This window comes from Ictidomys tridecemlineatus, chromosome 11 (assembly GCF_052094955.1).
Source record: "Ictidomys tridecemlineatus isolate mIctTri1 chromosome 11, mIctTri1.hap1, whole genome shotgun sequence".
Taxonomy (NCBI): Eukaryota; Metazoa; Chordata; class Mammalia; order Rodentia; family Sciuridae; genus Ictidomys; species Ictidomys tridecemlineatus.
Genome location: NC_135487.1, coordinates 80,681,039 through 80,697,832, shown reverse-complemented (window position 1 = coordinate 80,697,832; position 16,794 = coordinate 80,681,039). Strand labels below are relative to the sequence as shown.

General features: G+C 34.3%; 1 long non-coding RNA gene across 5 annotated transcripts in view; it reads left to right on the top strand.

Annotated features, from left to right (window-relative positions):
• Positions 1–16,794, top strand: part of LOC120890842 (uncharacterized) — a 94,943-nt gene that overhangs the window by 55,197 nt on the left and 22,952 nt on the right. The window lies entirely within an intron of this gene.

Genomic DNA, 16,794 nt, shown 5'->3' with positions numbered 1-16,794 from the left:
TTTACTTTTTGATTTTTATTTCAAGGCAGGGTTTCACCAAATTGTTTAGGGCCACCCTGAGTAACTGAGGCTGGCCTCATACTTGAGATCCTTCTGCTTTAGACTTCCTGAGTTGCTGAGTTTACAGCCCTGTGCCACCATGCCCAGCTAATAATATTTTAAGAGATGGTTATAACCCACAAAGTAAATAGCTACTAGGCCAAAACTAACATCATTTCTTTCTTTAATTTAGTAAAAATATTTTAAAATTTCACTCTCAATGTGGCCTATGAAGATCCCTATAAATATCAATAGTCCAGTTTTCACTGGATTAAACTATACTCCAAGACCAATCAGAGCACTCCTAATTTTCAATACTGTATAGGGTTTCTCTGAACAGTTTGGGGAATGTAGTTTTATTCAAAAATTGGCTGCAAACTAGAAAGAGGAAAGCTATATACATACTTTCAATCATTTACATGCATGTATGTAAATGAATCACAGCGAAACAATAATTTCAAAAGACTATTGGAAGGTTAGCTTCAAGACACCTCCTTACTCTTCCCATTACTTTCTAGGAATTCAATCTTATTATTTTCCATGTTGTTTTGTGGTGGTCTTTTCCCCCAACCAGAGTTAAGAGCTTTGTAAGGAGAGAGATTCCACCCTGCTCTCTAGGACTACCTCAGTGCCTATCACCGTTGTCATTCACTGGAATAAATATTTATATGTTGAATTTTTAAATAAAAGATGGAATTACGTAATGGTATCATAGGTTATAATCCTGTCTGTGTCCTGGATAGATCTGGTTTCTTCCTATATACCCCTGAAGGCTTGAAAATACATCTTTAGTTCTTCGAGGCACAAATTTTATAGAAGAAAGTTATATTTAATCATGTATAGATGAAAAAGAATTATTACTCAAAAGCAACAGGCGCCACCTATAGTGCTCATGACAGCAGATGGAAGGAATTGACTTCCTTGAATTCTAAGCTATTGTTGCATGCGGGTCCTTGGACAATCACACAAAGCTGATAAAGTTCGTATTTTGAGATGACCCTCAAACTCCATTTTATTTATTTATTTATTTATTTATTTTTGTGTTTTTGACCTGTTGTCTCTGTTCCCAGGCATCTAGAGCCTTTGGTATGAGCTCTGACTGTAAAAACTGATGTTTGGGGGAAAGTTTGAGCTTTGCCTTCACTCAAGCCAGGTAACAGGTAACTAGCGTAGGTCTGAACTGATTTCTCTCTACTTAATTCCTTTTAGTGTAAATTTGGAATAATAGTGATTCTTCTCTGAGAGGAATAATGTAGACTCAATAAACTATACACATTAAACAGATAATTGACATTGCTTAAGAGAGCCTTACAATTAGGGAACTTCCAAGGCCCTTTCTGTCCTGAAGTATCTCTGAACCAAGCAACCTTGTTTTCTCTTAACCAGATTCCCACCTCTCCTTGTTACCTCTGGGACAGAAAAATTCAATTACTATGTAAATTATTCACTTTAGGGGAAAAAAAAGTCTGATATGCATAAAACCACCTTAGTATGTTTACTTTTCTAAAGAGAGAATTATGAGTCCACTGATTCTGGAGGCTGGTTTGGACAAGTCGAGTCCTTCTTTTCTCTAAATAGACCTCTAATTTCCAGTCTAAGAAACAAGGGCTCAGAAAGGTAGTATCCCAGAAAGAAGGAGCCATCCTTCTCAATTTTAAGACTCTAAGACAGAAAGGATGGTATCTTAATCTCCTTAAATTTGCTAGTCTGAAAGTTTAATTAAGAGGAACCAAGACACTAAAATAGTTTCATATTAAATATATAGAATATTTTGGACTTAACTACTAGATGACTTACGTTTCCATAGTGATTGTTAAAATTATATTTATAAAAGAAGCCAAGTGTAACAGTTCTAAAAAGGCATACTCTAAGAGGTAAAATTAAAATTAGGGGAAATGAGACCATTTATAATGGGCCATTATGACTCTGAATAACTATCATTATTGGTTCTGCTTAATAAAACTGTCATCTAACACAAAATAGATATTAAGCTAAATTACATTACATTATCATTCTATCATGCTACAAAATTCAAAGCAAAGCTTTCAAAAATAAATCCACATGAAAACAGACCAATATTAACCTTTTCTACCTATTTCTAAATAGCTTTAATTAAAAGAAAAGCATGTGAAGAAGAAAAAAAAAAGTATGCTGCCAAATGCTGTCTTTCACTAGAGCAAATGACCAGATGTTTATTATTTACATGTTTTTTGAAATATTGTAACTTTGATATGATAATTAATAATAATAAGCCGGGATCAGGCTTCCAGGAACTTTTCTCCTATTATTCAGGTTTTGCTTCCTTGTTGCAAAGCTCTCCCTTCCTGCCAACCTCCACTGATCCTTGCACTAAGTCACCTAGAGGAATCTTTTGTTTATCTGTCTCACTGCCACTTCTATATCTGATTGCACTTAGAATTTCTCTCAAGGGTGCTTTTCAGAGTCCTAGAATCAAAATCACTTTAGAATCAATATCATCTACTTTATGTGATTTCCATGTTTTGAAAATACAGATGTGTAGATCTTTCCCTAGACCTACTGAATCAGAAGCTCTATGTTGTGTTTTAATGTTCGTCAGAGGTGTGTTTTTGTATCTCTGGTTTCAGAATCACTGTACTCGAACTATTAGTAGTTTGTAAAGATAACTACTAATGGTAAGGTCTACTCTTGCTAAGTTTAACATTTACCTGCTTTAAATTTAATTAATCACTGAAAACATTGATTGGAAATATATCATGTGCCAGGGTGTTTTCTACATAGTAGAGCTAAGAAGATAATAAAATGTCCTTTCTCTCATGCATTTTATAATCTGGTTACTGGGGTTTCTTCTCTGTAATTACTGTCTCAGTATTATAACACTATTTATTCAAAATAATATATAATTTGATGTTCCCTGCTTCCAAAGCACAAAGCAAAAAAAAATTTTTTTCAATAGTGAAATAAAAGATAGTCACTGAAATAAAGTAACAATAGAAAGTGTATAAATTAGACATAGATGAAGAGAAAATGAATGCATTGGAAAACTGAACCATGAAAAATGAAGCACAGAGAATAAAAGAAAGTAAAACTTTAAAGGGAATTTCAAAGGCAGAGAGGGGGAAAAAAAATCAAGAAACTCTGATCTAACCTAGTAAGAAACAATAATGTCGAAGGAAGAGGAAATCTTTGAAATAATGGTTGAAAATTTTCCTTAACCAAAGAAAACAATAAGTCCTCATATTGAAAAAGTTAGATAAATAAAATGAAACCAATTATACTTGGCTTTGTAGTGAAATTATGAACATCAAGGGAAAAGGGAAATTTTCAGAATCAAAGAGAGATAAAAGCTTATCTCTAAAGGCACAATGAGGCTGATAACAATTCTCATCACCATTAAGAAAGACCAGAGGAGAGTGAAAAAATAATTTCAATGTACAGGATAAATATATTGGAGTTAAACATTTAAGAGAAAGGGTGTAACAAAGAAGTTCAAACATGTACAATGTCACAGTTCCCTATCTTCACTTGAAAGAAATACTGAAGCACATATTTTGTTAAGACATAAATAAATCAAGAGAGAGGACCGTGATTCAAGAAGTGAGCAAATAAATTAATAAAATATACTGTTAAATATAACCTGAGTTTTGAGTATAAATGACAATTGTATTACAAACACTATTCTGTATTGTTTAAATAAAACTACAACTAAGATATAGATAATGAGAATTTTTCTTGACAAGAGATTTATAAAAATGCATTGTCAACACGCAATCTATTTTATAGTCAAAATTATTTTGGGGAGATATCAAGAGGCACGTGGATTAACATTAAACTTGTAATCAAAGTCAGTGTATTTTCATTCTATATCATCAATTTAATACCAATTTAAATGCTCTTAAAATAAAAACATATTTTATTTCCTCTAGAACATTTCCTAGTTTCCCTTAAAAGGATTGTTCTTTTTAAACAGCAAATTTGTTATATAGTTTTGAACAGGTAAAGCATGTAATTGCTAAATGATTAGCTCTTCACAAAGAATGAAGGTCTTTATCTTAGAAACAACTTTAGTTATTAAAGAGATCCTGCTCTTTCAAGGTATGGATATTAGCAACTATTACAGTGGTATTGACAAAGAGAAGCAAGCATATGTGGCAGGAAAAGAGCAACCTGTTTATTACATAATTTAGCAGATTTCCTGTGGAGTTGGATTGGTGTACAGCAGATCAATAACTTTCATTTATATTGTAGCTATACTTAAAAACTTCATATGGGCTTTTAATTTTTTCACTTTATAGTAGTATTGGGTTTTCCCTGAAGAGAAAAATAAAAACAACTTTGGAGTAACCCAATGCCTGCTAAAAGTCAAGGAGGTAAACTTTTTTTCTAAGACATATTTAGACTGCTTTGCAAGAGTATTTTCAATGAAACAACAAGGAAATAATTATGACATTTCATATTTAATGAGAAATTCAAAGGATAAGTTCATAACAATCTCAGCTCAGTGTTAGTCTGTATATCAAAAATACCATTGCATTACTCACCTCCTTACATGGTGAACATTCCCTAACAGTAATCAAAATTTGGTTGGTTCGTGCAATCAGGAAAAATAGCTATTCAGGTCACTAAACAAAGCAAAACAAAACAAAAAAAAATCAATTAATCAAACCATTTTGGTATAGATAAGGCTCTTTGAATTGTTACATATGTGGGGTGGGAAAATTAACCACTTGATTGATTAAAGTTTTCTTCTTGCTAATAGTTATATAAATACAGCTCTTGGTCTTTTTCCCCTAGATTTATTTTCTTACTACATTTCCATGTAATTAAGAAAATGATCCCTAATTTTCTTCTCTACAATTCATTGGTGCATTCTTTCTTCTCTTAGACTCCCTAACCTGGTGTGCATGATAAGCAGGTATGACAACACAATTTCCATTCCTAAGGGCAAGTTATGATTAAGAACAGGAAAATTGGAGAGTCTCTTTACTTCTCATGCTATGGTATTTGAGGATCTTTTTTCTGTACAATGAAAAATGAATGCTCTAAATGTACCAACACAATTAAAAGAAAAAAAATGCTGTGGAAAAGTACAAACATTGTACACAGAAAATATTCTGAAACAAAAACGAATAGTCTTCTTTACCCAACTCTGAAGGAAAAGGGCTACTATAGATATTAGGGTGGTAGACAGTCCTCTTGCAGTAATCCAAACACATCAAGTACTCTATCTAAGATAATGCATGATAAAGAAAAAGAATCTGCAAAAAAAGGGAGGGGGGAGAGGGGGGAGAAAGGAGGGAGGGAGAAAAGTGCTCCAGCAAAGAAGAAAGAAATAATGATTTGGGGAAATTTGAATGTGTTAGGGTTTTATGTGGAGCTAAGAAATGAATGGAAAGAGAATTACTGAGAAATAAGAAAAGATAAAATAGTTAAGAAAAAGAGGTGAGGGCGCTTGTGGTGGTGAAGAAGGCACTGATCAGACCTTTTGTTTTCGTTTTTAATTGTTTCCCTTCCTCAAACCTCTGTATCCCTTACTGTTAAAAATAATGATTGGCACAAACCTTGAAAAACCATTTTCTTTAGATTAGAAAACAGCACTGTGTCCAGGTTTATTACTTTCTTGTTAAACCCTGCATCTCTGCACTTTGAGTTCTAATAGGAGCCCAAGATCATGGTCTGCCATGCTCACAATTAAAAAATAAAATTTCAGATACTATATGAACTCGGTGGCACAGATATTTGCTGGCAAAAAGTTAATCATATAACATGCAGATAAACAGGAAGTCTGAAGAGTATTCTAAATGCAATTATAAGATGGATTCTATATGAATTAAAAAGAGGAAGGTTTTATCACCTGTACTTTGTATTTACCATAACATCTATTATCACATTGAGAAAACAAAGGAAAAGAGGTTAGATTTTTAAGCAGCATGAATTTAATGAAACATAAGGAACATTTTAAAATAATATGGATTGTTAATTTACTTTGGTGACTTAAAGATGGATCCTTTTGGAAACATAGTTTTGAACAATCAACCAAGTTAGGTCAACATCAATCCTGTAATTCTGCTTTAGAAAGGACCTCAGATGTTTTTATTAAATAACAGATTTTCATGACAATTACATCAGACTTAGCAAAAACAAAACCCACTGTTCATAGCCAATATCTTAGTTTCACAGTCAGTATATTGTTTGAAACCATATGCTATGCTCATTACTTATTAAGTTTGTCATTCATTCTAATACTTTTGGGGTAAATATTTCACTTATATAATTTCAGATATAATATATTTTTGAAGCAATATTTTGCACTATATTTAAGAATCTAGTTCAGACTAAGCTGAACTATAGTGAATGGTTGTGCAGGTTGTTCACTGCACAACCCTAAGGAACATTCACATTGCAGACTGCAGATTTACATATTTATTACAACAAGTTTCTGATAGATGGCAGTAGAGTGCCTTGTTCTAATAAAATTAGTTTTTTGTGACAAATTGCAAATAGGTGGACTTAAAGTTTCCTGAAAAAGGAAACTTTTTCCCTCTAAAATTCATATATTAATTCCCTAACCTCTGATATGATGGTAATAGGAGTTGGGGTTTGGGGGAGATCAGTGGATCTAGAGGAGATGATGACAGTGGAACCCTCGTGATGGGATTAGTTTTCTTAAAAAAAAAAAAAGATACTACAGAACCTGAATCCCATAAGTGCACAAAGAAGTTGTGCACTTGCTGGAGCATACGTCTTGGACTTTGAGCCTCTCTAAAACTAGAAGGAAATAAATGTCTGGTACTGACGCCATATATCCATGGCATTTGTCTACAGCAGCCCACGTTGACTAAAACAGATGTAGGTCCTGAGAAGTAGAGGGCTGCTGTAGCCAGCACCTGAACACATGGAAACAGCTTTGGAGTTGGGTAATGGGTGACAGCTGGAGGAATTTCCAAATACCTGCTGGAAACAGGGATGTGAAGTGTGATTCTGGTGAGTCCTCGGATGGAACTGAGGAAACGGAAGGAAAGAGGATCCTCGTTATAAAGCGGCAAAGAACTTGGCTGAACTGACCTGTGTTCTAGCTTTTTGTTTTGTTTGAGGGATATTTAGCCAAGGAGATTTCTAAGCGATACGTTGAAGGAGCAGCTTGGTTCTTCCTGATGCTTATGGTAAAACTCAAAAGGATAAAGATGAATCAAAGCAGGAATTTTTAAGGAAAAAAAAAAAAGAACCAGAACTTGAAGATTCGGGAAATTCTCAGCTTATCCCATATTATGCACAATGAGAAAGGTTTATCTGAAAATAACACTAAAGTGTGTCATTTGATTGAGAGTTGGTGAATCATGTGAGCAGATGTTCTGCCAGTTGGAACTGACGGGATGGAGATGCAACAAAATGAAGGAAGGTGGCTGAACATCTTCGGTTTGAATGAGATGGAAGAGCTACTTGATTATGAGCATGTGCCATTTATTTAAGAAAGAAGAAAACTGTTCCTGAAGGCTACTCAGAGACCATTAGACCTAGCAGAATTTCAACAGGCTGGCCAGTCTCTACCTAGAGCCCTGGGAGCAGCTACTGGGCAGACTCAAGTTTTGCAGAGCTGTGGAAGCCAAACTTTCAGGCACAGCCTACAGCCATGGGGGCAGAAAGCCCACAGAGCCTAAAGACTAGGATGGGAGACATCCTGGGAAGCTCTCCACTTGCTCCAGTACCTCTTCCCCCTAAATTCCTAATTGAAGCCCTAACCTCCAATGTGGTGCTATTTGGGTATACAGCCTTTAGAAGATAATTGGGTTTACTTGGATTCATCAGGGTAGGGCCCTCAGTGATACATAGTTAATTCACTTTGACTAATAATAACATAACTAATAAATTGATCCAATGCATGGAAATATAAGTCCCAGTGAAGTGTAATCTGTTTGAATAATTCAGTAAACTGATGCTTTGAATATATTTTATCCCCATTTGTACTATTTGTATTAATGAATAACTTGTTTAAATGTAAATTTCATCCTTAATTCTAGTTTTCAATTCTATTAAATTTCTGAAGTCGTCAAGTACAATTTCCCATGAACTGTGCAGAACATTTAATAATTCATTTGATTACTATCCGAAAAGCAAGACTTTCAGGGCAAACCCTGCCCAACTCACTGAAAGGAAGATGACTCTGTAAATAATCTAGTTGAGAAAATAAATCAGATTTGCCCTCATTGAGCAATAGTCAAAGAATGGCAGAGGTTGGGGTGGGTAAGGTGGACACTGTGAAGCAAATCTGCCTGGGATTAGCTCCAAACTGAAGACAAAAATGAAAGGAGGCTTTAAAAATGATTTTTCTGGTAAGCCAAGATGAAAACAGTCACATTAAGTAGGGGAAGTTGTGTGAACCACCTCTAAACATCCCACATTAATCCCCAAATTTCTTATTCTGAACTAAAAACACCTGGATTGTGTTCTCAGAATGGACTGTGCCTCTGTGTCTCAGCATTGACTACTTTATATTGGGGTGTATTCTGTTTGTGTCTCCCATAGACCGTTGTATTCTTTGGGTTAGAAACAATACCCTCAGCACCTAACATAGACCAGGCATCATTGGAGTTTGTTGCCATAGACTGAACCTCCTTTACCACGTCATCCACAACCCCTCTTCTGTTTTCCTTACTACGTACATCTCATAAAGTACTCGCCACCTTCTGTTAATTATTTTTTTTTCATCTTCTGAATTAGACTGTGAGTCCTTGAGGTGGCAATTCAATCCTGTTCAACTGTGTGTCATAATGCCTTGCTCAGTGTGCAGTTGGGGTTCCTTTAGAATTCATTTTTTACAAAAAATGTAGTGATCAACCTTAAGTATTTCCATATTCCTAAAAATTCGTCTGCTCTAGATGGGGTTGAGAAGCAGGCAGATGGAATAAAATATAAGGCTGGGAAAATATGGGGAACTCATTGTTGGGGGTAATTGATTACAGTCTGCTTTTAAATCTATATTCAAGATAAACTCAGTAAAGAGACCTGGACTTTCAATCTTTGTTTTGCCACCTATGAGTTCTATGACTTTGGTTACCTTACCTACCTGTTCTGTGCCTCAGGTTCCTCATATGAAAAATGAGAACTGTAGTGCTACCTATCTCAGTATCTATCTGCTAGTCTAGAGTAGCAGTCAATCAAAGTCATGCTTTCGTTAGTCTATCAATGAATATGGAAACCATGAAGCAAAATATGTCCTGGGGTAAATGTGGGGAATAAGAAAACCAGAGGATGCTTGATCCTTAATGGAATAGATGGATACACAGGGATCTACTAGGGGGCTATGTGATCATCCAAAGGAATAAAGTGAGGTTTCTGCCCTGGGGGCTGGACAGAATCCGGAAGCCTTGTGCAGGGCCGGGGGCTTCCACCTGTCCCTAGGAAACATTACTTGGTGCTATAGTGACCAAATGGAAGGGAAGATGCCAATTCAAAGCTTGGACAAATAAAAATGGATTCAACTTGGACGCGAGAGGTAAATATTGGAGAGGTTTCTTAAACAAATCACAGAGACTTTTGAGGATGCCCGTGACCTTGAGAGCCAGGCAGAAGACAGCTCTTAAACACCGAGTCTTACAAGAGCTGAATTTGAGGAAAATATCAAAATGGTAGCAGGGAGCATGGATGAAACAACATCTGTGAAGCTACAGGAACAGAAAGCTATGGAGAGTGCCCTGGGAAGATGGGAGATTTGGGCCAGATCCCATTCTGTCCAGTACACCCCATTGAGTTAATGCCTGTAACTCTATTTTGAGACATGAAGTCTATTTATCTTCATTTTTTATATAGATTAGGAAAATTAGGCAACAATACTAACTCTCACCGGATCACACAGACCCTGAACACCAGAGCCTGCGATAGGAACCAGGCACCGTGGCCCCAGAGTTCATCCTTGTGGCCAGCTGTTACACATGGTTTGTTCTCTCTGCTTTGCTTTCCCTGGTAGCTCACGTTACTGTGTTTTCTGTTTCTGAAGGAAGGTAACCCATTCTGTTCTTTTCTCTCTACATCCTCCACACTTAACAAGCCTGGCTGAGGGTAGAGGAGTGGGACATTTTTAGTTTTCAAGGGTTTCCTCTCCCAAATATTCATCTATACTCTTGAGTCCTCTCCATCCTCCTAAGGCTTCAGGATTTTTACTAGCCACTTAGAAAAAAAAAAGAAAAACAACAGAAATATGTATATTTCTTGTTTGTTCACTTCTAAGTTAGTCTGAAATATTAATAGTTTCAGAGCAATCTGTGAAACTCTGAGTGAAAGAGGAAGGGCGGGGCAAAGGAGGAACTTACCATAAAAAATATTGCTTAATATTTCAAAACTACTTAACGGACTGCTGAGTCAACAGTGGCAGTTTTGGAAATAGTTAATTGCTTTCTAAAACAGTCAGGGCTCATTGTTTATTGGCTAAACAATAATGATTGGTTGATTTAAGGTGTAAACGGTATTTTTTAAAAAAAATTTTTACTCTAATTTGTTATATATGACCACAGAATTTTGCATTACAATTCATATTACATATATAGAGCACATTTTTCATATCTCTGGTTGCATACAAAGTATATTCATACCATTTGTGTCTTCATACATGTACTTTGGATAATGATCTCGTTCCATAAAAGGTATTTTTAAATATGTTATATCTGTGCTAAAGAAAGAGCAAGACAAAATAATTGGAACATCAAAAACTAGAATTTTGCTTCATTTAAAACTTTTTCCACAGTAAATGCAGTGTAATGCTCTTTAAAGCTGAAAGGATTCAAAAAACCATAATGAGCTCAAAGGTTTCACCAGCATCCTGGTGACTCCAAAGATAATCAATAGTGTTAATGATCACATAAGATGTATTAAGGATCAATAAACTCTAAAATTAAAATAGCCTGACTTGAAATCATTTCAGTTGTAATTAAAATTGTAATTATAAACAACCAAGATGTAATTGAATATTTATGTTGGTTAAATGAACAGATAACTGTATGAAAAGAATAAAAGGCCCAGGCATAAATTATGGTTTGCTTTCTGGTCCTATTATATACTTTTTGAATATTCTAGTCTAAGATAATAACGTATAGATTTAGAAAGTCTAATTTTGTATTAAAATAAATTCTTTTTTCTATGTATATTTTCCATTAACTGTAGATCTATTAAGTATCAAATTCTGTTTCATGAAGACAATGAAAGGATTCGTTTGGGTGGATCTGATTGTTGAGGTAAATATAGTATGTGAAAATTAATCTTAAAACTAAATTCAAAATTCAAGTTTCCCCAACCTACACTTACTCTCTAGCTAAAAGTTTTTTAACTTTGGGCGTACTTCAAATTGTCTGGGGAACGTTTAAAAATACCATTTACTGAATCCCACCCAGGGCAATTAAATCAGTCTCTGTAGGTGGAGGATTAGTGTTTCTCAGAATCTTCCCAGTGGTTCCAGTGAGCATCCAGGGCTGAGAACCACCACTCTGGGGTGTGAGAATTCAGAGGTGGTGAGATGGTGACTAAATGCTACTTCATTCATTTCTTCATTCACTATGATAATGGGTATATAAAGATCATAAAGTATTTTGAGAAGGTCTAAAGTAGACAGGAAAGTAACACAAAGCTCTCTTTCTACAGAAACGGAGTCTAGTTCAGGGAGAAAATACAGGGAAATGTCATCTTAAAAAATATTGAAATTTAAAAAAATAAAATTTCCTAAATAAAATAAAACTGCCTAAATTGTGGAGGTTATTGATAGTTATTGATAGTTAATTATATAGATAATTGAGAATTCTTGCAGAAATCATTGGAGATTTTTGAACATGATCTGTTATGTTTTGCAAAAAAAAGGGGGATACAGAGAATCAAGTTATATAATTGTTTTGATATTTTTAGATCGAAGTTAAATGAGAGATTACTGACAAAAAATGATAATCCAGAGGCAGTAGATGTTGAGAATACCACTGAAGCAAAATCCAGAGGATTTTAAGTTCAAGACCAGTGGTGAGGATTGAGATCTCCATCTGATACCCAAGCCTGGCTTTCTGGGATTATGGTTTGTATTAGTCTGGTTTTCATCACTATAATGAAATACTCAAAGGAAGCTAAGCTTTTGAAGAACAAGGTTTACTTAGCTCAGGGTTTAGAAGAATGAAAATCCAAAATTCATTAAGTTGGCTCTGGTTAGAGTCTCCTTGGCTCTTAATCACCTCAGGGCGAATGGCAATAGGGGAGTTTGTGTGGAAGAAGAAATCCTAGCATCAAATAGGAAATGAGAGGCTAGGTGGAGCCAGGCTCTGGTGGGCTGTTACCATAACCTTCTAAGAACTAGTAACACCCTGGTAGAAATACCTCAGTCCCTTCTAAGAGCAGGTACCAATGACCCAAGAACCTCCTACTAGGCCCCGCCTCTTAAAGGTCCACCTTGTTTGGCAACACCTCCAAGGCAGGACCTGTGAGATCCACCTAAAGGCACTCAATCAGAGCACCCCCTGAATATCCAAGGATTAGGAAATCTGTGGAGAGAAGAGAGACAGGTATTTGAATGTGTTGGTTTTGGGATGTTGGTGGGATATCAGGTGGATGTCTGGCAGGCCACATGGGGTGAGGTTGTAAGGTCTTTGCTTAGCATCTGGACAGCCATCTTAAGTGACAGCCACCATTTTTAAGAAAAAGTTTCACTTTCCATCCAAGGGCCTTTCTGAGAAAGGCTCACCACTCCCTCACACCAAACCCACCCTTAACTGCCCACATTGGGACCCACCCTGCTCTAATCCCTAAGTCTCCCCCATAGAAGTCTCCAACCCCAAGCCTATGTTGCCTCCCTCTGTCAATGGAGAGATGGCTTTTATTTGTCAGCTTTGACAAATAAACTGTCATGTGGGTCTCTGCCTGGTCTCAGTCTTTCATTTCTCGATTGCCCGGCTCCAGATTCCTCGTTTTCCTTTTGAGGTAAAGCTTTAGGAAAAGCCCCACGGGAACAAAAGCAGGGAGTGGCAGAGAAGCATCTTAGAGAAGGTTAGAAAATTAAAGGAAAGAGAGCGGATCCTTAGGAATTGTGTGCATTCTGAGACAAAAGGGAAAAGACTGTAGAAAGACTGTCAGAGATAAGAGAAGTCAAGGAAGCTGAGAAAGCTGAGTTTAAGATGGAGGTGGTCAATAGTGTCAAAATCAGAAGGAGTTCAGAATTAATCCCGAGGAAAGGCCAAGAGTTTGATAACTAAAGAGACTTTCAACAGACAAGTTTGGACATAGGGAGCCAAACTGAAAGTAGTTGAGGGGTGAACATCAGGCAGTGAAAATGGGCTATTCTTTAAAGAAACATAACCTTTAAAAGAAAAGAAATGACTAGACAGTGATAGATCAGTAGGGCTATAATGTGCTTTTTAATAGTAGGAATAAAATGAATTGCTTCTTTGCAAGAAGCTTGTGGAAAGGAGGGCAGTAGGTTTTTCTTAAAAGATAAAAGAAGTTAGCTAACTGACTAAAACTCATTTGGAAACCATGATCTTCTCAACACATCTTTTCCTTAAAAGAGTCCTTAGATGAGGTTGACTAGTGTGGCTTGCTTAATATTGAATTTCAGTTGGACAGGCAATTCCAATTCATAGTAAAATAAAATGACGAAGCCGATGCTGAAGGAAGTATATTCAAATACTGTTAAGAAGTAAGGAAAAAGAAGTAAAACTAAATATTCCATATTTCAAAGCAGAATGCAAAAGGAAAAATATATATGTATATGCATATATATATATATATATACGTGTGTGTGTTATAAAAACATTAAACATCATTCTGGTATAAAATATTCATAAATTTATTTAATGAAATTCAGGTATTAAAATAACAAACAAAATACCAGATAAAAATTGAGGAAATTTAGTTAGCTAAGAAAATTGAAAGGAAAAATCATAGTTTTAGATTTTATAAATTTGTGAGTCAGTCAACGAAGAAAATTTCATTTAATCCATTTTGTTGTAATTTTTATTACTGCTCAAAACACTCTGTCACTTCTGCACTGGTCAAGGAAATGATACTGAGGAAGCTGGAAACTATTTCTATGTATTTTTCTCTTATTCATTCATCTTCAAATAATTCTACTTCTTGTTTGATATTTTTCAGATATTTTATTACCTTTTTTTTTTTTTACAGGAACTGCAGTCTTTTAAATTATAGCTGTAGTATAAATTTCAATTTTATTTAAATGCTTGAATTTTGTATTTATCATTTTCAATTTTATTTTGTGTTCTTGAGGATATCTACGCAAAGTTACCTCCCTCAATTTCAATGATTATTATTCAAATGACACCAGAGGGGAATTATTCTTAAGATATCATTTTGCAGAGCTATATTGTTTGTTTATTATGTCAGGCTATGACTTCTTTAAGATTGGATGCTGTGTCACTTATCTTTTATATATAAACTGAATAATTAAATAATTGATTTTAATCTTATGCTATAATTTCAGAATATAAAATAAAACAGTATTACATGAACAAAATTACCACAAATTTGTAGTTCAGATTTGTATCACATGGTTGAATGTTGAAAGACCAAAACCCGTATTGAAATCACTAGGTTGCATTATTAAAAATATTAAAGTACTTGTTTTTTACAATAATGGTTGACATTCTTAGTAGGGAGTCTTGTACATGAGGCACTCCACGTAAGGTGGTCCAAATTTTACATACTATTTTATAGTAATGATTTAGTTAAAATGACCCTATTGTAAAGTAATAATTTTATTAAGGTTACAAAGTTGTATAAGAGAGAAGCAGTTTGCTTGCCATTTAGTTTTTTTTCTTTTGCATTAAATTGAGTTGCCAGATGGTCATAGGAAAGCATATTAATATTGTCTAATTGTGTTTTTATTCTTTGAATCATTTCTGAGATTTAAAAAAAATGATCAATTAACATGCTGTATTATGTTTTGTTTGGAGAAAATTATTTGTTTAATTACTTTGCCTTTGAAACATTTGCATTTAATATATACGACAGTAAATTATATATATGTAAAATCAATTCTATTTCAAGAGACCCCACTTTTAATAATTTAATATTATGCTTTTGGTACAGAAAACTACACAGAAAGTTTGCATTCTGTAATTTCATTTGCAGAGTTTTAAATTTTATTTATTATGCTTCTATTTTCATTTTTTTGACATTTATCTATTCATGTATCAACCAACACACACACATAAATGCAGGTGGTCTAACTCTACACTTTTTAAGTTTTATTATGCCAGAATAACATAGTTTCCCTTTGTCTCTTTCCAAATATCTTCCATTCTTCAAAATACTGTCTAAAGCCTACCTGTGCTCTCCAATTTCTCTGACTACTATGGCTAGGATTGTGTATATTTTGAAAGATAATTGTAGAGGTCTCCTCATAAATTCAGCATGCTTTATATATATTAAGCTCTATTTCTTCATTTAATGATAAAATTAAGCCAAAAATTCTTATGAGGAAATAGAAATTTAGATACCCTAAGCTATACATTCCATATTTTCTTCAAATGTTTTATTTAAAACCTTGCCGTCATTAGAGCTTTCATTTTCACTTTGTAACTAATCCTGACATCTCTTTAATTTGTTATTTTCTCTTCTTTTTGGGGGGATATCTTCACTCTTTAATACTTATATTATTAATTTATTAAATATGTACTTCCTCCTGTTAGTTTTTGAATTATATATTGTATAAATATTTTCATTTAATTTTTATATCAACAATCAACTAAATTGTAAAGTTATTGAGAACTGGGTGTTTTTTGAATCAATCTTCATTTATTTGATTTCTAATCACCTTTTGCAAGAAGTAGTAAATGAAATGGAAATAAGCAAAAAAAATCATACTACATCTCTTACATTTTATTTATTTTTAAAACATTTTTAAAATTAAATTATTCATTTATCCTAATTTGTTATACATGATGGCAGAATGCAATACATTTCATATTACACATATAGAGCACAATTTTTCGAGTCACTGATTGTACACAAAGTATTTTTACACCATTTGTGTCTTTATACATGTACTTAAGGTAATGATGTCTAACTCATTCCACCATCATTCCTACCCCTTTGCTCCCTCCTTTCCCCTCCCTCCCCTTTTCCCAATCTAAAGTTCTTACATTTTATATGGGAAAGTGATAAGATTTAAAATAAATGTATTTATGATAATGTTGAATATATACTGGATTTTTCCAGATAACTTGTGTTTGTATTTATACATAAAGAAAGACTTTAATGGTAGTGAAATTTAATAACTTAATTTTGATTAGGCAGTTAAAACTTTTCAAGTTCATGTGACTGTATTTTCTTATGAACGTGATAACTTGGGAGAATATGTGACTGCCATTGGAATCCTTGTTCATCTACAGAGAAACTGACATTCAGAGAAATATAATTTGACCATAATGATTTGACCATTATTACTTAATTGGTTAGGGGCACAGTACAAATAAAATCTAGAGTTGTCTAATCCATTGTGTCCCAAAATATTTGTTTCCTACCCACCCCAATATGTTGCCAATCATTATTTTTAATAATAAAACTAAATTAGTAGAACAAATTTAAATAGGTTAAGCAAAGCACAAGTCCAAATTTGTTATTATTAGATTCAGCAGCTATCAAATTTCTTTAGTACATTGTTATAAGAGTTCCTAAATTGTTATCCTCAATGTGCTTATCATTTTGGATGGGTAATAAATAGCACATGGACCAGCTCCAGTACCTGGGTCACACTTGGAGTATTGTCTGTGTCAATCACAGCATAGCTCTTTCTAA